Source organism: Thunnus albacares, chromosome 5 (assembly GCF_914725855.1).
Source record: "Thunnus albacares chromosome 5, fThuAlb1.1, whole genome shotgun sequence".
In the NCBI taxonomy this organism is placed as follows: domain Eukaryota; kingdom Metazoa; phylum Chordata; class Actinopteri; order Scombriformes; family Scombridae; genus Thunnus; species Thunnus albacares.
The window spans coordinates 5053140-5076217 of record NC_058110.1 but is presented as its reverse complement, the minus strand read 5'-3'; the positions used below and the strand labels follow the sequence as shown (position 1 = coordinate 5076217).

At 39.8% G+C, this 23078-nt stretch overlaps 2 long non-coding RNA genes across 5 annotated transcripts in view; one reads left to right on the top strand and one right to left on the bottom strand.

The window, feature by feature from the left end:
- Positions 1-1929: 1929 nt before the first annotated feature.
- Positions 1930-22468, bottom strand: LOC122982143. Of its 3 annotated transcripts, none has more exons than XR_006403402.1 (5): positions 22392-22468; positions 5491-5624; positions 4459-4707; positions 3263-3506; positions 1930-3171 (listed from the first exon to the last, which is right to left on the bottom strand). It is a non-coding gene; the product is annotated as an uncharacterized LOC122982143 (long non-coding RNA). The 3 variants fall into 3 exon arrangements; XR_006403401.1 differs by lacking the exon at positions 22392-22468 and adding an exon at positions 5835-6406; XR_006403403.1 differs by lacking the exon at positions 5491-5624 and having other exon boundaries at positions 22392-22456.
- Positions 22434-23078, top strand: part of LOC122982142 — a 22902-nt gene continuing 22257 nt past the window's right edge. The window contains exon 1 of one of the 2 annotated variants that reach the window (XR_006403400.1): positions 22434-22758. This is a non-coding gene — a long non-coding RNA (uncharacterized LOC122982142). The remainder of the gene's footprint in view (positions 22759-23078) is intronic. The other variant, XR_006403399.1, reaches the window with a different exon arrangement.

Genomic DNA, 23078 nt, shown 5'->3' with positions numbered 1-23078 from the left:
TTTTTATGAGATTTGCTGACAAGTAAAGATAGAATATTGCCAGCTTTATCATTCAATCCCTTATTTTTTCAGTGTTTGATTTTATCCTTATACAGGACTGACCTTATAACCATTCTGAACTGACTTGGGGAGAGGATTGATCAAACTTCATGTCCCACCAGCAATCAGATCAACATATGCAGAGACTACAATGGCAATGTCCACAATGTACTGAGGAGTACCCTTCAGGCCTTCAGACAGCAGTATTTCAGTCCAGAGGCCAGATTGGATGTGGTTTTTGTTGATAATGAACAAACAGCTAAAGGTGCAGTAGATGGTGGTGGACCCACTCGAGAGTATTTAAGGTTGCTGATGAAGGACCTGAGACAGACAAAAGATAGACCCTTAACACTTATGGTAATTTCACATGTATTCCATTTATGTGTTGAAATGTGATGATTATGAAGTTTTTAACACTTTTAAGTTTAGTTGCATGTGGGGAAAACCCAGCATTTAATCCTATGTGGATATCTCACTTATCCTTGTTTATTATTGTTGTTGTTGTGGTTTTGTTCTGGTAAATTGTGACAAAATGTCCTCAACACATCCTCATACAATCTGTAGGAGCAGCATCTCTATGGGGATTAGTACTGTAGTTTCTCATCTGACAAGAGAACTTGAAACGCGTATGGTATGAATGGTGAAACATTCAGCATTGGACATTCCATTATAGTAATTAAATATATTCTGTTTACAGCCTTGGAAAAAAAACTGTATACACAGATAACACGGATGATATCTGTGTGTGTAATTCATTGAGGCGTGGCGCCAAATTTCTTCTCACAGAGGTTGTTTAGTCAGCTCACTCACCCTGCAACACTGGAGGAAGTGAGTGAGAGGCTTTTGAAGGCGAGTCCTACTTTCAGTGTACACTGATAAGGAATATATCATCAAATCAAACCTGTCTCTTAGTACCTCAGTGTGATCTACAGCTATTGTATATTGTGCTAGCATTCACGCTACATTCAAGGCAATAATTGTTCATAACTATTCTAGACTAAAGAACCAACAACAGTTGAAGATGCAAAAGCTGCAATAGAGAAAGAAGAGGACAGTCTTGCTATTGTTGGAGCTTGCAGAAGCATCACAACACTGAAGCAGAGGGATGCACTGGTGCAATCTGCTGTTGACTTCTTTTTTGAAGGCAGATTAAACAGTACACAGTAATGGACAAGGGCCCACAGCACGATGTATCTGCTGTTGGCAAGTGTTGCCATGTCAGCCAATAAAAGATTTGGATTGGAATTTTTCTACGCTTTATTATGAGAAGCACTTGCTGATGGGCCTCCGGTTGCTCTAGTCAACTAACTTACCATGCACATCCCTAGTATACACAACATAGGAGGCACTGGTAAGTTCCATTAAAACAAAACATAGAGTGGTGCTGCTTCATATTTGATGTGATGTATATAGTAAATGCTGTGGAAACAAAATTTTCATAAAGTAGAGGCAATAAAGTGATGTACTTAGTTGTTGCTGATATTTTGGTTGATTTTTACATTTTACATGCAAATGTGTGTGCAGGTGGAGGGCTTCAACACCCTTGGACTCCTCCAGGAGATTGACTAATCGATGTTGAAGGTACTAAACCCTTGTAAAATAAATCCTCAATATAATAAGCTTTTTTTTTAAATTGTTAAATGGAATATAATTTGTCTTGGGTTGTAATCATTGTCCTTACTCATTATAGCTGCTGTGAAAAAAAAGTTAGTCCAAATCTACATAGTCTCATCTGTTAACCATAATACATACATTTGTGCATTCAGAAAGGAGTTTTAAATTAATCATGTGAATGTGATGGCCTGTCTGTCCTGGCATCCAAGGGTTGTAATATGAACAATATGTTAAAGAGATTTTCTAAACATAAAGAATGCCATAAGTTTAATTAAAGAAAACTTGCAAGTTGCTGTGGGATAATTGTTTTGAATGAAAAAAACATTATTTTAAATGCTCAACAAAAAACTCAATTTTCATTCTAGAAGGAGAATGTGCCCCCTTGACCTTGGAGAATGTGCTGGAATTTGCATCTGGGTCCTCTACTATACCTCCCAATGGCTTTCTCCTTCAGCCCACAATTGAAATTCTTCCAGAATAGTCGGGCAAGATTTTTCCAGAAGCAAACACATGTAACATTCTTTTAAGATTGCCAGTCCACAAAGACTTTGACTCATTCAAAGCACAAATGTGCAGTGCTTTTCTTTGGGCACCAACTGTTGGTGTAGCTTAGACAGCCACCAGTTTCATTGTGCAAGTTTTAAAGAAATGTTGAGGTTTCTCATTTTCACTATTTCATAGTGCACTGATCTAAATGTGTTGAATTTAAGATTTTAAGTAATATTTAAGAGGTGTTGAATGTTGACACAAATTAATTCTTTCAGTCATTTTATTGCATTGTATTACGCTAATGTGTAATATGAACAGGAATGCAGGTTGTTGGGAACTACCAAATCACTACAACCATGCTGAATGTACAGACCAGGCAAATAGACTTTTTTTGGCCACAGCAGTACAATAAGATGTAAACAAAACTCACTTATTATCACCTTATAACGACACGTTGAACATGATAGCAAGCAGCTGCTTATTTACATATTCAGCAGACACAAAACAATATCATTATCCAATTGTAGTGGTATTTCTCTTCACGTGATGAATGCCTGTTCAATATTCACTCTCCATTTGTTTTGGTCTTCCCAAAATAATATCTGGTTTGATAACTTTGTCTGCTGTTCAATGATTGGCAGGTAGTTTACAATGGATTTTTTTTCTCCTAACACAAGTGGTTAGATGCTGAAATGCTCGGTAGAGGTGAGGGGAACTGCAGTCTTTTTTTTGTAAAATCCTCACTATCAGTGACCACTTTCACAAATATTAATCATATCAGCTGTTAACTACAAGTCAATCACCAGTACTTTTATCTGTATGACAAATCATACATGATCCAGCATTTCTCGAAAAATGCTTACTGTCTCAATTTAAGTTTGTATTGTCTCTGGCAATGGTACAGTTGGATTTCGCAGTGTTGCCATTTCTGCCACAGATAGGGCACGGGACAGCTCCAACTCAGGAATGCGAACTCCGTCTGTCACAGGTCTCTGCAACCCTCTCCACAACTCTGCATTCGTCATCTGCCTGGAATTTAAATGTTTATTAGGTGTAAAAGTGATACATTTATTTCTGGTAAGGTTACATATTTTGGCACTACACTGATCAAAAAAATCACCTGACAAAAGTTTGTCCTGTTCCCATCTCTTGCTTTGCTCAACATCAGCTGCAGCGGGGACTGGTTTCTGGCTGATCTTAAGGAGTGGTGGTGCTCTCCATGCTCTCTGGAATTGTTGCAGATGTGACTGGATGTGGCATGTAACATCTATGCAAAGCATAGAGGTCTGTCTCCTTGCCTGGATTAAGCCACCCTTCAGCTTCCAGGTGAAGAAAAATGGTATAGAGGTATAGTCCCTCCACAGCTGTTCAAAAAATAAAACAAAACAAAACAACAGCTAGTCAAAAACACTAGCGGGTCCATTTCACCATTCATTTGTCATTGCCATCTTTTCATTGACACACTGCTGATAAGTACTAAAAACTATTGGGATATATAATTTTTCATTGTATATAAAATTAAAACATATGCCAGATGATGACCCAACAAAACACACTATTCACATTACCAAGCATTGTCTGCATCTTTACCAAACTTGATGACTAGATGTGAGGTGCATGCTTAAATGCTATTCACAGCAATATACATTCATTTTTCGGATTGAAAATTTTGCTTTAAAGAGGCCAGAAATGGATACAACTGACGATGACTACTGTTCCTCTATTTATGCGAGAAGATAAACACAGATGACATTATGAATTCAAATAACTCCCAACTGTTGTTCATTATATATATATTTATACAAATTACCTATAAGGTAATTAAGACAAACACAGCCATCATGTGAAGGTAAAGCTACACAGATGCTCCTTGATGGACCTCCACTTTCAGTTCAAAATGAATGTGTGTGTTAAAAGTAAAACAACTTAACCTATATTAATTACATTTATCTCATCCCAAGTCTGTTTGCTTTGTGAGAGGGCAGGAATACAAGGAATATCTTGTATAACTGATAACCCCCAGGGCAGACAAAAAGAATTTTAAATAGGCTGTCTCAAATATTTTAACTCCGAGTATTAGAAAGTAATGTGGTAATGTCTGGACTCATTAGACTATATGCTAAGAGAATAGAAGCCTTTTATAATAATAATTATCATTTTTCCAAGTGTCATTTTAAAACCGAATGTACTTTTATTTTTATTGATTTGTGTAATTTATGTAATTAACAAGTAAATGTCTGCAAAGAAAATGCAATACTGTAATGCAAATATCTAGAAACTCAACTTATCAAATTACTTCATCGGTGTGTCAAGCACCTCTGATTGTAGACACTTCTTCCTGCAATGTGAGAGTTCCTATTGAGTCCACGTCTGGTCGCCATGAAGCGTGCCACCAGAATGTTTTCCCCTCCCTTATCTGGGCAGACTGTGGAAGGGAAACTATACTGTTGTACTGCAGACAGGCAACTATCCAGGACAGTCTGGGCTCTGTTGTTGGTCGCTGCAGTCAGGTAAAGGATGAGCTGTGAAAACCCATCAATACCACCATGCACAACCACTCTCCATCTGCATATATGAAAAAGAAGGTCGTTTAAACCACTTTCTGGAAGAGGTAGCATTGAAACACCCATGATAGTGTGGCAAATGTGTGTGGCAAAGTACAAAATTTTAGATTAAGACCATAACTAATCAAGGAAGTTGAAGGAAATGTCATCCCCCAGGAATGATGCAGATCACCTTTAGATAAAAAGTATGCAGAACACCCCTCATATAAATACAGTGTGAATGAAGTTGTTGCTCTTAAGTAGTCAGAAATAAGTGAGATTCCTGAATTGTTAGAGAGTCCATACTACACATTCACCCACACCCTCCTACCAAAATACACCATTATCTATAGTCAACTCACTGCCATAAACAGAAGTTGTGAAAGCATTGCAACTGTTCTACCGTATAAGCTTATGGTTGCCATCAATATGCCAAATGCTGTTGAGAGCTACAGAGTAACATCTTCGCTTTAAGATTCGTAGTGACAGCCTGCGCATCACTACCCCTTGAGGATCCGCATGTCCTAATGATGCCAACACATGTCCCTTTATGAAAGGAGAGTTACATTAATACATGATGTGGCATACATTGTCCACAAGTTTATCATAAATACAGTTGTATATGTTACTTTTACAGTTCATATAAATTATGAGGATAGGCTATTTAAAGGCATTCTGACTTCAAGATTATTAGCTATGATCTATAACAAGATTAAAAGGACAATGTTTTTTGTTGAAAGAAATGTGTTGATCACTCTGCTGTCTGTGTTCAATTACATTGTACAAATGAGTCAAGTGCTCATACTTTTGACAAAAAGTTTCCTTGATCTTAAGTGACCCAATATCATCTTGTAGCCAGTGCTGGGGTATTGGTGATGAATGTCAGACACAGTCACATCCAACTCCTTGTCACTGATATTGCTGTTCAAGTCATCTCGTCTGAGTAAACACAAAGTCGCAGCTATTAGAACCAAAGTTGAAAAAAAGGTGAATAAACAATATTTAAATTTAAATTTCTGCGGAAACTATTTTGTCATAGTATCTTTCCTCCGTCAGTGAAAATGATATTTTCTAAGAACAACTTGCATGGGCTGACAGTTAGTGCTAGGTGTTGTTAGCCTTACCTAGCTAAACAGCTAGGTTTCTTACCTTGATCCCCACTGGGCCATTCTGTGATGGAGAGTTTTCAAAGACACATCGAAATGTCTCGCTATCTCCCTGCATGGGATTCCAAGGGAGATCTGCAGCTGTAACTGGTCTCTTTATATGTCCAGACAGGGCAGAATCACTGAAATGTTACCCTTTCGGCAAATTAAATGCTCCACTTCATTAAATTTAGCCTGAATAGCGTCTTCTAAATGCCACTGGTTGGATGCTTCCAAGTTTTCCCTTAGCTGAAGCACCCTCGTCAGAGTTGTGTTTGAGGCTGTTTCTTCCATTCTAGTGCTTCAAATGCGCAATTCTTCCTCTACCACCTTCTCGTTCCCACATCCATGTCATACCTCAGCATATGACATGCCAAGTGATAGCGAATCGGAGAGCTTGTTACATGGCTAATTTGCACTGTTTTACCCTTACCAGTGCAAGACCCAGAGTGTCAAGAAAAGGCTAAGTGGAGTGGTTAAATGGAGAAGCTAAATGACTCAGCAAATCAATTAGCTAATAGGATAAGGAAAATATAAGGGAATTGCCCTTTCAAATGCCTGATTGCTGTATTCTTAATTCAGTTTGCAAATTCAGTTATTTGTTTTTAAAACTGCATTTTCAAATTGATTTTGAAATTCCATCATTTATTTAGGAATTCATTAATGTGTTTTTAATGATGTATTTATTAACTGTTTTAAAATTGTTTTTATAAATCCTTTTTTAATTTGAACAATTTATTGATGGATAATTATTTAATTTGTTAATTATTTTTATAGTTCCTGTTTTTATTCATGGATTTATTAATGGCTTTGTAAACCAATTTATTAACTCCTGTTTTTATTGTACAATTAGTTATTAATTAAAGAAATGCTTTATCACAATTTCTGTTACCCTTGTGGTCCTCCATAGATATCTGCTTTAGACTGTTCAAAATACTGTACACTCACAGACTTGCAGCAAAACCGAGTATTGATGATCATACATGCATGAACAATTCATGCGCATCACATGCTCGAGGATGTAACACACAGCTGAGTGCTGTTAACGTCACAAACATTGCACAGTTGAGGACTTGGTTACAAAGCTGACTGTGGTTAATTCAAAAGTATTGTGAGCAGTTGTGGCACTCCTATAGACACTGGAGATATACACATTCTCCTGACTGTGAAAAGAACTGGGTGTATCAAAAGAGTTCCAGTCTGTAAACCAGTGTTTTGTACATGTTTGATGGTATTCAAGAACTTCAGGTTAAAGGTAATGATGTTGAGGACAACATCTCATTTTGAAGGGTAGTGTGTAACAGATGGAATAATGTACATTACCAGCATTTTCATGTTACATTTTATCTTATGTTTAAAATGTTGTTGTCAGCTGCAGCAGAGAATAGCGGATTTTGTGTTTCCTTATGTTTTATGTTGATGATATCACCCTAACACTGGCAGTACTAATAGTAGTTGTATTCACCAGAGGGCTCCAGACAAAAATATCACCCCTTTTCAGGTATGAGTCCTTTTGTAGAAACATTTTATATTCACGGGTTTGTTGAATGTGTGTGAAGTGTTCAGAAAAATATCAATATTGCAGTATGTCCACTTATTGTAGAGTAATTAAGTAATTAATTAAGTTAAGCTCTGTCATCGATGGAGTTAGTGTAACCACTTCAGTATGGATGAGCTGAGTTATCATATTTTGTTTTGATAGTTTTGTTTCACTGTAGTATGCTTTGATTAACTTCAGCCATTACAGAGCTGACCAGAGGAAAGTTTGTGTCCATGTATTTTTCAGAGAAATACCCTTTTCAGGACTTTTACAAGAACATCCAAGCGAATCCCAGACAGGACCCCAGGTGCAGGCTGTGCAAAGATGCTCCTGAGACAGTTCAGCACATTATAGCGGGGTGTAAGATGCAGGCAGGAACAGCGTACATGGAATGCCATGACCAAGTGGCTAGCATAGTGCACAGGAACATCTGCACTGAGTATGGGCTGGAAGTCCCAAGGTCTGAATGGAAGACACCTCCTAAGGTGGTTGAGAATGACCAAGCTAAGATCCTGTGGGACTTCCAGATCCAGTCTGACAAATTGGTGATGGCTAATGTGGCCGTATGATGTAGTGGCTCTCCATGCCACTACATAAAAATCATTTGCGCCCTTTTTGTAGAGGCTGTAGAGGTGCGTGGCTTAGCACTGGCCACCACCCCCTAAATACGGCTGCTGCTTCGGTATTTTCTCAGTTATTGCTGTTTCAGCTATTGTTTCACCGCTGCTGCTTCGCAGCTGATGCCTTGCGGGTGAGCTGTCCTGCTGACTGAGCTGCATGGTAACTCCTGCGTACAGCTCTGGCCACTCAGTCTGTAATCCTTTTTAAATAGGTCGTTTTTCTTATTGTTTGCGTGTATTTTCTTTTACTGACATAATTATTCCCTTTACTTAGTTAGTTTATTCTTTTTTTTTGATTTGTGTTAAGAATTGAAACAATTTGGGTTATTTTGGTGTTTCAATATTCTGTAAATATTAATTTGGGGCCTATGTAGTTGTTTTAGATTGTATTGTCACCACCAGGGCTTTTGTACCATTGTTGTTTGCTGTATATTAATTTTCTTTTCTTTTACTTCACAGGTGCTGGGGACCCAATCAGCAGTCCACTCCCCCGGTGGTGGGTTTCCTTCGCACTCCCAATTTTGTTTGCTGGTTTGCTGTGTCACAGGTGGTTTTTCTTTTGTTGTGAATTCGCCTGCCTTGGTTTGATCCCTGCTGCCTTGGTAAGCCCCAACCCTTTCTTCCCTTTTTGGTTCGCCTTCCTGTGCCAATAATTCTTGGGTTATGCCCTGGTGGCTGACATTTTTAGGTAATTACCTTTTTTTTGTTTCTTTTTCTCATATTTTGTTTAATAAGTTATTTTTAGTTGAACACGTCCTCTGCCCAAGTGGAATTTATTATCCCAAGCGACAGCAACATCAGGAAGAAGGAACATGAGAAGCTTGAAAAATACCAAGGGCTGAAAGAGGAGCTAGAAAAGATGTGGGGAGTAAAAGCAACAGTGGTGCCAGTGATAATCGGAGCACTGGGGGCTGTGACCCACAAACTGGGAGAGTGGCTCCAGCAGATTCCAGGTACGACACCTGAGGTCTCTGTCCAGAAGAGCCCAGTCCTAGGTAACAGCTAAGATACTGCGCAGAATCCTCAAACTCCCAGGCCTATGGTAGAGGACCCGAGTTTGAGGAAGACACACCACCCCTCATGGGGAGGAGGTGGTGTGTTATATATATATATATATATATATATATATATATATATATATATATATATATATATTTATATATATATATATATATATATATATATATATATTTATACATAATATTTCAGTTGAAAATTTATGGCATAACGTTATTCATTGCCAGTGTCATTGTTAGGCAGTGGTACAGTAAATCACCAGCAGGCATCAGTGTTGCTACATGAGCAGTGTATGTGCAGGGGGAGTCACAGGGAAATCTTGCTTGACCAAATCAGATAATGAGAATCTCTGTGTACAGCATAGAGGCAGAAAATGCTGTGTAGCGATTGTCAACTTAAAGTGATATTTGTGCATTCTGCAGGCAAGCTAGTGAAGTTATTTAGGTACTCTGGGCAGTACGCCTGCCATTGTAGCAGTCAGAGTGCAGGGCAGGAGCCTGGACAAGGAGCCCTCATGTGAGGAAGCCACTGTCGCTCCTGTTAGTATTTTGTATGACTGTTTATTAAGAAATATGGTGTTATGCTGAGCCAAGACTGTTTTTGAGATTTGTTTGAGAGGTGGTGTAATCTTTTATTTTTATGACTTTGCGGTATTTTATTATTGTTTATTTTGAGAAAAATCAGAAAATCTCTTTGTACAAGATAGAGGCAGTGATGTAGCGATTGTCAACTTAAAGTGATTTGTGCATTCTGCAGATCCTCATTGAATGTGTGGCAACGGATTGATCCATGTGACATAATTCTGTGCACCACTACATGGACAGTCCATCTCATCTAAGGCTTGGAACTTATTGTTCAGCTGTAGAGCCACTGGGGATGGTGACCAAATGGAATGTTTACCATGGCCTTTGTTGTTCCTGACCAGGACCCATAGCTCCAGGAGGCAGGGAGTGGAGCAGGGTTGGGACATGGGTTTAGCTCCAAGGATCAACCACACCATCACCACCACCACCATCCTTTAAAGCCAGGACATCAGCCAAAGGAATCGGCTTGCCTTCTACACCATGATTAACTAATCCCTTTTCTTAAGTTCCACCTTCAGCCCTCTTGTTGTCTTTCAGCTGTGAGTATTTATGCAGGCATTTTCCCCACACAGCCATGATTTTAGTTGTTTACGTTGGTTGGCTAGATTAACCACAGGTTAAAGACAAACAAATCTAGCCAAGCTAGTCTGATCTGGGCACTGCCGGCAAATCACCTGTAGATAGTCCAGAATACACAATAATCCCAATAGTCTCTATAAAAACTGCGTAACTTACTGTGATAGCCATTTTTACCAAGGTCCAAGGTCCATAGGCAGCAGGAATCAGGAGTTATATTCACAGGTAAGTTACTTGCGCAGCTGAAATCCCCACACTGTTCCCAGGGGTAAAGTCTTTCCTCATACAGATGGTGATCCACAGCCAGCCTTCCCGGTCAGGACTTCCCACGTCAAAACTCAGTGTTTCTCTGATGCAGTTTTGTGGACAGAAGACATCCGATGCGGCTGGGAGCCAAGCTGCCAGCTGCAGTCATGTTGTCACCGCATGAAAAACAACTTAAGATCCACATCCAATGACTAAAATCCTTCATCTGGTTAAAATATTCAGTTAAAAACAACCAAGATCCACAAAGTGTATGGCAAAAATATGCCCTAAAACTGGATAAAAAGTCAGCCAGTGAGGTAACCACACAACAATCGTTGCATGGTGAAAATTATGTCACTTGCATAACATGAAATTTTCATTAAAATTTCTACACTGCAATGAATCGAGATACTATGCCAATATTGAATGAAAAGGATTTTGCCTTTCCTGCAAAATGTTGCACTTTCTGCACATGGTAATGTTTTGTAATTTTCAGATTTCACTGGATGTGTAATTTTCCTTTACATTACTTTTTTTTTTTTGAGTTTTAGGAGGTCATCCAGTCAGAATTATATTCAGTCTAATCAAGTCAGGCAGGCTTCCATATTGTTGCAGGTCTTCGTGGTGTTTGTCAGTAGGGATGCACGATATTATCGGCATGTCATCGGTATCGGCTGATAAAAGCTCTAAAGTGAAACATCGGCATCTGCGAATTCTGCCGATTATGAGAAGCCGATATGTAGCCTTCTCCTCCGCCGCCTGACTGCGCTTCCCTCGATGGACTCTGTCACCCCGATGGGCCCGGTGCTTCCTCCACTTCACTCAGCTGCCCGTCAGACCTGCTGCTTCTTCCCACTTTAACCTTTGGGGTTACTACCAACAAATGGGCTCATCGTGCACCTCCTCAAATGATCCACCCTGGATGATCACCACTGGCCAACCTCTCATCAGCTCCCTCTCTGACTTCACCCCGGTATCAGAACACACCATCTCAGAACACATCCATAAAGCCAAAACCACCTCCTGTCAGCTCAATCCTCTTCCCACCTCCCTTGTCAAAGCCTGTCTGCCATCCATCTGCCCCATGATCACCAACATAATTAACTCCTCCCTTACCACTGGTACTGTACCTCCCACTCTCAAACTGGCTGCTATCACACCCATCCTGAAAAAACCCGGTCCTGAACCAGCTGACTTTAACCATTACTAGCCCATTTCCAACCTCCTCTTCATCGCCAAAACACTTGAAAGGGTGGTTGCCGCACAATTACAGTCCCACCTCGACACAAACAACCTCCATGAACCCTTCCTATCCGGCTTCTGTCCAAAACATAGCACTGAAACAATCCTGGTCAAAATCACCAACGACTTCCTCCGTGCAGCTGACTCAGTACTACTTACCATTCTCATTCTCCTCCACCTCAGCGCAGCATTCAACACCATCTCCCACCCACTGCTCCTAGACCATCTGGCTGGCATTGGGATCACTGGTGCTGCACTCTCCTGGTTCACATCATACCTCACGGCCAATTTGTGCAATTAAAGAACCACAAGTCTGGGTGTTTGGGTGTTTCACTGGGTGACCCCCAGGGGTCAGTCTTGGGTCCACATCTTTTCATCATTTATCTCCTCCCCCTAGGCACTCTCCTCCGTCACCATGGGGTCCCTTTTCATTGTTATGCCGATGACACACAGGTCTACATCTCCTCCAAACCCACCACTGCCACCGCCCCCCCATCTCCCTCATCACCTGCCTTGATGACATCCGGAGCTAGATGAGCAGGAACTTCCTGAAACTGAACGGCAATAAAACCGAGGCCCTGCTCATCGACTCCAAATCCACCCTCACCAAATCCCAACTCACCCCAGCTCCACCCATCATCGTCAATGGATTCCCTGTACCCTTTGCCCCACAAGTCAAGAGCCTCAGCGTCATTCTGGACAGCACCCTCTAATTTGCACCCCATATTCAAAACATCACCCTGACTGCATTCTTCCACCTTCGCAATATGTCTTGACTCTGCCCATCGCTGTCCCAATCCAGCACCGAAATCCTGGTTCACTCAGTTGTCACATGCCGCATTGACCACTGCAACGCCCTCCTCACTGGACTCCCCACCAAACTCATCAACATACTGCAAATGATTCAGAACTCGGCCGCCCAGATCATCACCTGTACCAAATCATCCGACCACATCACCCCTGTTCTCATCCAACTTCACTGGCTCCCTGTACAATACCACATTCACTACAAAAACCTCCTCCTCACCTATAAAGCTCTCCACAACCTAGCCCCTACTTACCTCTGCAACCTCCTTCATGAATACACTCCTTCCCACACCCTCCACTCAACCTCTGCTGGACTCTTATCCATCTCCATGTCACACCTCAGTACCATGGATGCCCGAGCCTTCAGCTGCTCAGCATCCAGGCTCTGGAACTCTCTCCCCCCACATATAAGACAGTCAGATTCCATCACCTCATTTAAGTCCCACCTTAAAACTCACCTGTTCAAACCGGCATACTCTCTATAACTGGACAATGTGCACCTTACCTGTTTTTATGCTGATGTTTTGTTTTAATTGATGTTTTTTTTTTTAAATTCTTTTATACTTCTATTTCTTGTAAGGTGACCTTGGGTGACTTGAAAGGCGCCTCCAAATAAAATGTATTATTATTTATTATTAAAAGACAACAACTAACAATCTGCATTTCGTGTTTCCTGAATTGAAAAATTATAGTTTTACACGAAGGTCAGTGTACAAACATATGAGTATTTCAGTGTGTCACAGACAATGAAACCATTTGAAATAATTAAGACATTTTAAATGAGTTGCAGCAATGTCATCCAACATCACCAGTACTACCCCTTCATTAATATGACTTACTGCCAATTCTGAGTTTGGCAGTGCAGTTGTTTATTCTAAATAGAAATGGGCTCTTAGGAGTCTAAGTGGAAATTCACAGCTAAGGTGTAAAGGCACATTATTAGATTTCCTGATGCTACAATGCTATACATTCAGATACTTTTAATTAATCAATTAATTTAATTACTTTGGTTCATACTAAAATATCTCAACAACTATTGGATGGATTTCCATGAAATTTTCTACAGCCATTCACAATGACTTTGGTGATCGCTTGACTTTTCCTCTAGCATCACTGAGGAGTGAAATATCTTGACATCTATTGAATGGATTGCTATGACATTTGGTACAGACCGTTCACATTATACCTCCTCTACATCAGCATGGTTATGAATATATTAGAATGCTGACAATAGCATTTAGCATAAAGCACCCCTGTGGCTAAACAAAGCCTCACAGAGCTGCTAATGTAGCTGTAGACTCTTAGTCTTGTTAAACTTAATTTGCATAAAATACCAAAAATGTTATGACACTTAGTTGGCATACTGGATGATGGTGTCCGCAAAAAAGTTGCTATAGTGTCTACAACTTGGCCTGCAAGCTACAACTACAGAAGCGTGCTACTAGCATACTAAGCTAATACTGCATGTTAGTAAGCTGATACTGCATCTCCCTTGCCAACTACCTGTCACTCAAATATGCAACATTGAATATTAATTAGACACTCTGGCCTGCACCCTCAGTGGCTGGGAAACAAATGGGACTTTTTTTTTCTCCATGAACTTTTCCGATACAGAAAAACCATAATGCAACACAAGACAAAAGCAGCTAATACAAATAAAAAGGGCAACCCCCCCCCCCAAAAAACCAATAAAAATAAAAATGTACAAGTAAAATAAAAAACAACAGATTTTTACAATAAAAACAGCAGTGTTTGGGCAGTATGTTACTTTTTTCAGTAGTGTAAGGGAGTAGTAGAGTAGTGTAAGGGATTACAATTTCAAATTCACTACTTATATTACAGTTACTAATCCAAGTAATGCTCTGTTACTTTTACACTTGAGGGTTGGCATACTCGCTGTCTTACCGGATTAATGGATGGTTGATATCAGTGTGGTCTCTGCGTTGAGCAGACAGATTGCTCTGGAGCAGGAGAAATGCGATGACATGTGTACTTAGCTGGCTTAGTAATGTTTGCCATGGGTACGCCCACATTCAGGAGTCACCTGATGCTAGTTTAGTTCAGAATAGGAAGGTGTGTGAATCATGCAGTTGGGGTCTGCACTGCTGGAGTGCTGTGTGCAGTTAACGAGGCTACGCTAACACTAGCTGTTGGATGGTCAGTAAATCCTTCCAAATTGTGTCCTGCCCACTTGCTAAAACACAAATGTTTCATTTTCTACATGTGTTAAATGAGATGCAGTGTGTGGGTGTGGAGGACTTTGTGTTGTTTAAAAGGGCAACTTTGATGGATCTGACGGCTGAGTAATGAAAGTAAAATAACGAGTAATATAACACATTATTTTTGCTGCTGAGTAATAAATAATGTAATAAAAGCTGCAAGCAGCGATGAACGGGCCCTCGCACCTCCATGCACGTTGGGCCACGATGCAATCGAAGGTCTTCTGTCATGGGCATGTAGATGTCTTCAGACCCGGGCTGTTTTCAGACAATGCGAGAAGGAGATAAACATCACTTCCTTTGTCCACTGTTTTGCCTGCTGCTGGGGCTGCTTCGCTGATTTCTTAGGGGGCACTATTCAGCCAGTTTGTATTACTGACGGAATATTGTCATGTAGACATGTTCAGGCTGGGACTCTTATCAAACATGTAAAGTTTGGTGCAGACTGGAGCATGTACAATAAAGTTATAACAACTTCCTCTGTCATGGCGAAGCATCAAATCTCAATGGTGTGAGGATGAGAATTTTCTGCAGGGTGAGACATGTCTGTCTTGCTCACACCTGTGGCATCAAAATTATGCAAGTTTTGGGCCCATTCACTTGAATTTCAATTAGTAAATTGAAAATGCTTGATGAGTTTGTGTGTAAAACAAATTAATTTCCTAATTTTCATCAAGTTTATTTTTAGAAAAGTAAAGACTTAATCCACATGACCTGGTCAAAGTTTGATTGAAATGTGTACTGTCAGGTATGTAGAGACAATAAGTAACTGCAGCTGGACACAGAAAAATACTCTGCTCTGCTAGGTGCTTGGGACCTAATTAAGGAAAAACTGCAGTACAGAGCTACAAATTTTAGTTTTGATTTTATTTTTCTGGAGCACTTTATCACTAAACTGTCACTCTCACTCAATGAGCATTCAACCATTTGTTTGACACAAAGTTCATGCCTAGAGATTGCCTCCCCATTGGTTTACATTGTAAGGTGTGATGTGGCACTACAACTTTCAGGGCTTACAATATCTAAACCGATGGAGTTATTACAAAGTGTTTAACAGCTTTTGTTCAGCACAGTGTCATAAGTCATGTCTTCAAGTTTGAAGCCGATACCATTAACGCCCTAGGAGGGGATAGCGTTTCTTGGGGGTCCAAAATTGGCGCAAAGTCGTACTTTGATATTGCGGACTTCCTGTTGGATTTAGGTCAGGGGTGTCTGTGTATGATTTGTAAGTCTTGATGAGACGAATAATAGTTTTGGTTTGATCTCTCTACGACATTCCTACGGGCTATGGCAGCCATATTAGATACATAGGTGGCGCTATAGAGCACATTTTGGCACTTTGGGGGATCATTTTTACATTTTATCAAATTTTTCACCAGACCTGATGTGTGTGCCAAATTTGGTGAGTTTTTGAGCATGTTTAGGGGATCAAATTAAGGGCTGAAGTGGCATAATAATAAAGAAAGAAGAAGAAGACGAAAAAGAAACAAACAAACACACAAAATACAATAGGATCTTCGCCCCTTTGGGACTCAGGCCCTAATTACTTTTACAATGACTAATCTGTAATCAGCAATTAGTTACAATTTTTAAGTAACTTGCCCAGCACTGAAAAACAGGAGGGATATTTCCCTCATATTACGTTTCCTTCTTTGTATAAATTTAAAATTTAGGCCAAACGTACATGTATATGTACACATACATATATATATATATATATATATATATATATATATATCCGATGTCCAATGGTGGACAACAATAAAAACAATAAAGTCTGCCACTGCAAGTCCATATTCTTGTTCAGATATGCACCTGTAGACACCTATCTTTAAAAAGCTTTATTCTTTCTTTCTTTCACAAGATTGTCATTGTGGTTTTAATTTAGCTTGAAAATGTACAAGGTCACTGGCTGCTTCACAGTGGCTGTGAATAACATATGAGCTGGGTCCCTGAGTCTGTTTGTGTTTTGATTTGCATTTTGCTACTTAACCAATTGGTATGGTCATTGACCTCTGAGAGCATCTGCTTCCTCTGGCTCCAGCTCCTCAGTGTGGACACATAATGTGAGCTAATTCCTGTTTACGGACAGAGGCCCCCCACCCACAGTTTGGTCTCCTTGTTCATGAGGTGCTCAGGGACTGGCAGTTGGTCCAGCTAGTCCGGCACAATTAGGGTTAAAGCCAAATTGAAAGTCAATGTCTTCCTACGGTAAGGTATTACCCAAAGTCATAGTCTTTCTTCTCCAGTGGTAGTAATTAAAAATACAATCACACATCTTACTCTTTTTGTCACTCCTCCGTCTTTTCTTTTTTTTTTTTTTTTGCTTCCTCATCTTTGCCTTCTGGCCTCTCCCTTCTCTGTTTACATTTACTTTTTTCAATCTTGTAGCTGGCTTGGATGAGAGAGCTCTCTCTCCCAGATTAAAAAGTGTCTGCGGGATCTGTACACTGTATCCATTGCTTCTCCCCAGCCACCAGGTAATGCAGAAAAAGCATTCATCTCCGGGGCCATTTCACACGCCAGCTAAAGTAATGGTCCCCAGGGAACTTTAACCGCATCATAGGGAGGAGGAGGGGAAGGAGTAGTGAAACAGGAGGGGGAAAAAACAAGGGAATTTTTGGTGTTTGGTCTTGGTAGTAGCAGTTTGCCCCGATAGGACTGTTCTGTCAGAGAGACAGAGTTTGAAGGAGCTCATCGTTTTTTGTTCTACAACACAACCCTATTATTCTGTCTGCTCACCAAGCTGGATCAGATGAGTGTACAGACTCTAAAGTGCCCACACTGACAACACTGTGCGACTCACAAACACACAGATCAGCACACACACACATGCAGCACTGCAGGTACAGTGTGACTGGAAAGAGACAGTAAGGCATGTTGCAGGAATGCTTACACTCACTCACACACACACACACACACACACACACAGTGTTGGGCAGTAACTATTTACATGTAACAGCATTATGTAATTAAATTACAAAATAAATGTAATTGTTATCCGTCACAGTTACTGAGAATAAATATGCAATTGAATTACAGTTACTAATCAAAATGTTAGTGATTACAAAGGGGTTATATCTGAATATATTATTTTTGATAAAAAGCTTATATGTAAAATATAACATTCATTCTGTTGCTTTGCGTATTTTGTCATGCAGGAATGCCTTCATATGGCAAATTTCAATACAACGTGGGTCAGCAAAGCTGTTGGGACAAATTTGAGTGCATCACCATCAAACTGTCTCTACATCTAGACAGGCGTCATTCATTTGGCAGTATGTGCTTAAATGTTGAGCATTGTTTTTGATTGATTCTCTTGTTTGAATTTACACCGCCTCTCATTTGCCAATCAAATCAGTGTGCATTGCATTGCCTCAAAGTAACCTTCCCAACACTGAGCAGAAAGCCCAGTGTTTGTATTTGTATCTGTATTTGTTGAGGCAGCAAAATTATTTGTATTTGTATTTGTATTTGTATTTGAATAAAAGTGGAAAGAGGCTTAAAAATCCTGTTTTTGTTTTTATTACGCTTTTAATTTTAGAAAATTAAAGTGTTACAATAAGTGTTTGTAAGTAAACTACCTTATGAAGGAAGTCCCCACACTGGGTCTTGAACTGGAGTCTCCCAGATCATAGACAACTGCACTGACTACTGAACTAAACTTTACTCATCACCTCATTGCAGACAGACCTCTAACTAACAAATATTTTTTTAAATATTTGTATGAAACAAATATTCGTAAAAAACCCATTATTTGTGCTTTGCCGAATAATGTATTTGTATTCGGGCACACCCCTAGCACACACATATACACACATACACAGTAGGCAAACACTTCACTCACTGAGCGTTTGTGTATTCAGAAATTAAAGATGTAATCTAACTCAATATTGACTTTCAAACTGACACAACTTGACCAAGCTTGAATAAATGTCAGTATACTACATGTCATCATCATTTTCACAACAATAACATTTTCTTTTGAAATTCTTCTTTTGCATATATATATTATTAGTCAATATTGGAGTATTTTGTTTGTAGAAACACCAGAAAAACACAAAAATACTCCTAACATTACTATGACATGGGAGGCCAAAGAGGAAAGCCAATTCTAGTTAACTGGCTTGTGTTTTCATTTTTTACTTATAATAAAAAATTCTGTAAAAAGACAAACTCTATCAATTGTGCAAAACTACCAAGTTCTCCAAATTAAACAATGAAATATGTAGAATACTCTCTATATATTTTATATATTCTATATATAAAAGTTGGGTTGTATTTATTTGTAAAATCAGTTTATCTTTGTTCATGTTGCGTTATATTTGTTTGCTGATTAGAAAACACATTTTTGAGCACAATAATTCATTCACAAATTGTCATCGTCAATTTGTGGATCATGAAATACTCATGTGTCACTAATATTGACGCCAATTTCACTCTATATTCTTGTTCTCGGTTTGTTTTTTTTATCTACACTGCTCTCATGTTTTGTGTTAAACTTAAGCATTTGTCAGTGAGAGCTCTGAGAGAAATATAAAGCTTCAATGTAAGCAAATGTAAAAAGTTGCTGAGAAGAACGAAAAAAGAGAGAAAAAATGGGAATCAAAGGATGTGAAGAAGAGGGAAAAAAAGAAAAGATAAGGAGTAATGGGACTAATTGGAGCAATGGGACACTGGTGAAGAAGCCAAAGACGAAAAGTGAATAGTTTAAAGGTGTTTGTCTTTTTCCTTTGTTCTCTGTTTTACTTTTTTGAACATCATTAACATTCTAAAATTGTGTGTGTGTGTGTGTGTGTGTGTGTGTGTGTGTGTGTGTGTGTGTGTGTGTGTGTGCTTGATGTCTGCACTAGTGTCTCCAGTCTCTTCTGTGATCCCACGACAGATCACAAACACACACACAAGCGCAGACACACGCTTAGTCCCCGGAGCTCCTGAGAAGCGGAGATTGCCTCTTTAAGGTGGAAATCAATATCCTTTCTTTCCCCATCTCTGCTCTCTTCCTCCTGTCCTCTCAATTCCCGGGTCCTCTCTCTCCATCTCGCCGTGTCTCTCAGCCACTTCCTGCACAGATATATTTCCCTCACGTGAGACTCTTCATCAGATCTGAGCCGTACACCAAGTGAACACCTCTCTTGCCCCGCCATCTCTATGAGGGTCCCATCTCTCACACTATAACTTTCCATATATACCTAGCACCACCCTGGAGCTGAGGATTGGGGCATGGTGCAATTGGACTACAACTGGTGGCAAGTCAGTGTGGGGAGGGTGTGTGGGAGTTTGGGTGGGTGCTTGGTGGTGGAAGGCCTTGCACCCCTTTATTTGGCAGGGCTAAAAATACAGCAGGGAGATTTGGCAGGGGAGAGTGATAGAGAGGGGGACAGGCTTAAGGAGGTTGCAACTATAGTGCTGATTTCAGTGCGTGTCAACTTTGAAGGGCAAGACTTTCGAGAAGGTAGAGTTACACATGTGCTTTAAGACACATGTGTTTTTGAGATTGACTTCCATGTGATTAAGATACACATTATACATAGCTACTAATTTAAGGCAAAAATACCATAAAATACTAGTGGTGGAATGTAGCTTAGTACATTTACTTAAGTACTGTGGGCTACTTAAGTACAATTTTGAGGTACTTTACATTAGTATTTCTTTTTTATGCTACTTGATACGTCTACTCAGATGGAAATATTTTACTATTTACTCCATTACATTTATTTGATAGCTTTAGTCACTGGTTACATTTCAAATTTAAAGTTGACATGGAATACATGGTATATGATGAGCTTATAAATTACACTGCATTTTTAAAGATTAAATCAGTGCTTCCCAAACCTTTTGGCTTGTGACCCCTTTTACAAAAAGAAGTGTCTGATTGGAGCTTCTTGTCACATTTCACATGTCTGTGAGTTGTTAGCAGTTTAATCAAAGAGACATTTCACCTCCAAACTTCTCACATAGTTTCAAATAAATGACCGTTTGAGGCCCAAAGAGTTAAAACTCTATTTCATAAAAAAGAAAAGATTTGTTATAATGCTCATGCTCACAATGACAATGTTAACATACTGATTTTTAGCAGGAAATGCTGACGATGTTCACCATCTTAGTTTAGCATGTTAGCATGCTAACATTTGCTAATTAGTATTAAACACAAGTACAGCTGAGGCTGACAAAAATGTCATTAGTTTTGCAAGTATTTGGTCATAAGCCAAAATATTGGATCTATTGGAAATAAGAATTTTGACCTGATGATGGTGCTGCATGAAAGGAAAAGGGATCACAATCGTAAGTACAATTCATCCTGAGGAGCACATGAATGTGTGTATTTCATGACAATCCATCCAATAGTTATCAAGATATTTCCCTAAAAAATAAAAATGTCGATCTCATGGTGGTGCTTGAGGAAAAGTCAGGGGATCAACAAAGTCATTAGGATTCATCCTTTGAGGACCATGAATATCTGTACAAAATTCTATGCCAGTCCATTCAATGGTTGTTGAGACATTTCAGACCGCACCAAACTGGTGGACCAACTGAGATTGCCATCCATAGACCTATGCTGCATGATGATTGAAATGCTAGGCAGCTGTGGCTCAGGAGGTAGAGCGGGTCGCCTACTAATCAGAAGAGTGCTGGTTTGATTCCCGGCTCCTCCAGTCCGCATGTCAATGTGTCCTTAAGGAAGATACTTAACCCCAAATTGCTCCTGATGGCAATGCCATCAGTGTGAGAATGTGTGTGACTGATTAGATTTCTTTTGATGGACAGGTTGGGACCTTGCATAGTGGCCCCTGTACCCATTCAGCATATGAATGTGTGTGAATGGGTGAATGTGATTCGTAGCGTAAAAGCGCTTTGAGTGGTCAGAAGACTAGAAAGGCGCAATACAAGTACAGTCAATTTACCATTTAAGACATGTGCACCATCTTTTTCCCAAATCCCTTAAAATCAACAGGGGTCTTGACCCCCTGTGAAGCTTTGATGACCCCCAGTGTGGTCAGAAGCGCCAGTTCAGGACACCCAGTTTGGCTACGTGCAGCAAGTCCCCTCTATTTATCTACTGAACTTAGTCTTGGATTAAGAATTCTGATTGCTGATAAAGCAAACAAAATTTTGTGTCATAATGTTCAAAAATCTGCACTGCAAAAATATGTAGGGTTCCAGATTGAGCTTTGAGGTAATATTTCAAAATGTTTAGGTAAAATGACTAGTTAATAATCTGTCATTTACAGATTCAAAATAACCATCAAAAGGACTAATCATGGACTGCTGTTAAAAAGTTGAGCCCAGGAAAAGTAATGCAGGCTAGAAGACGCATGGTGCAGATAGAGTGTAAGTACAGTAGCTTAAGTATCCTGAGCAGGGCAGAATATAGGACAGTAACATGACACACTGAGAGGTGACAACAGATGCAGGAAAAGAAATAGATGCATGTGAATGAAGGGTAAATCAAGCTCAGACCAGACTAGTCAAATGGCAGAGAGAATGATTGAAATTGACTCCATTACCACTACCACCCTCACCTTCCTTGACACCCCTCTGACTCACCTCTCAGTCTTCCCCGCCTTATCCCTCCCACTCTCCCACCCACCCACTTTTACCCCCCAGCAGCACTTGGGAGGCTATTTTTTGCCACTCTTCACTAAATAAGGCCGTGGAGCATGGCTGCGCGAGTGGGCTGGCAGAGGGCTGCGTGTCTCCGGTTCTTACCTTGGTATAAAAACCCTGGGACGGTGGGGGTTTCCTCTGATCACACTGAACCTGTCACTTGCTCCCCCCGACAGTGTGTCCTTTAGTGCCGTTCATTCGAACTTGCTTTCTTCTATTTTTGACTCTCCGTGGAAAAAATTTAAATACAAAAAAAAAAAAAAGAAAATCAAACATTGCTTGTACCAGTTGACCTTTTACCCCAGAACCTAACAATTTCATATTTCCTTCATTTGGGGTGTGCAAACTTTTTTTGTAGTCTTTCTTTCATCTCTTTATTTTGGAGGAATTGTTTTCATCAACTGGACGTCATACAGGAAAGTGACTGAGTGGAATATGGGGACAAAAGGACAAGAAAGGACAGGAAAATGTAAGAGATAATTGAGTGTACTCTGAAAAGCTTCCCATGCTACTACTCCTTTCTACCTACCTTTCTTTGTCTTTTTGCTCATCTTTTTGCCACCTTTTATCCATCCAAACTTTGCACCTGTGTTCTTTACCTCCCATTATGCTTTTTTCTTTCCTTTCCTCTTTCCTTCCTTGCTTCCTTATTTCTGTTCTTGTCCTTCCTTTCACTCTTCCATCCATTTCATCTTTCTCCTAACTTCCCTTTTTTCTTATTTCTGTCTTCAGCTCCCTTGCCTTTCTATCTTTTCCTTCCCAGTCTTTCTTTTTTCCACCTTCCCTCTA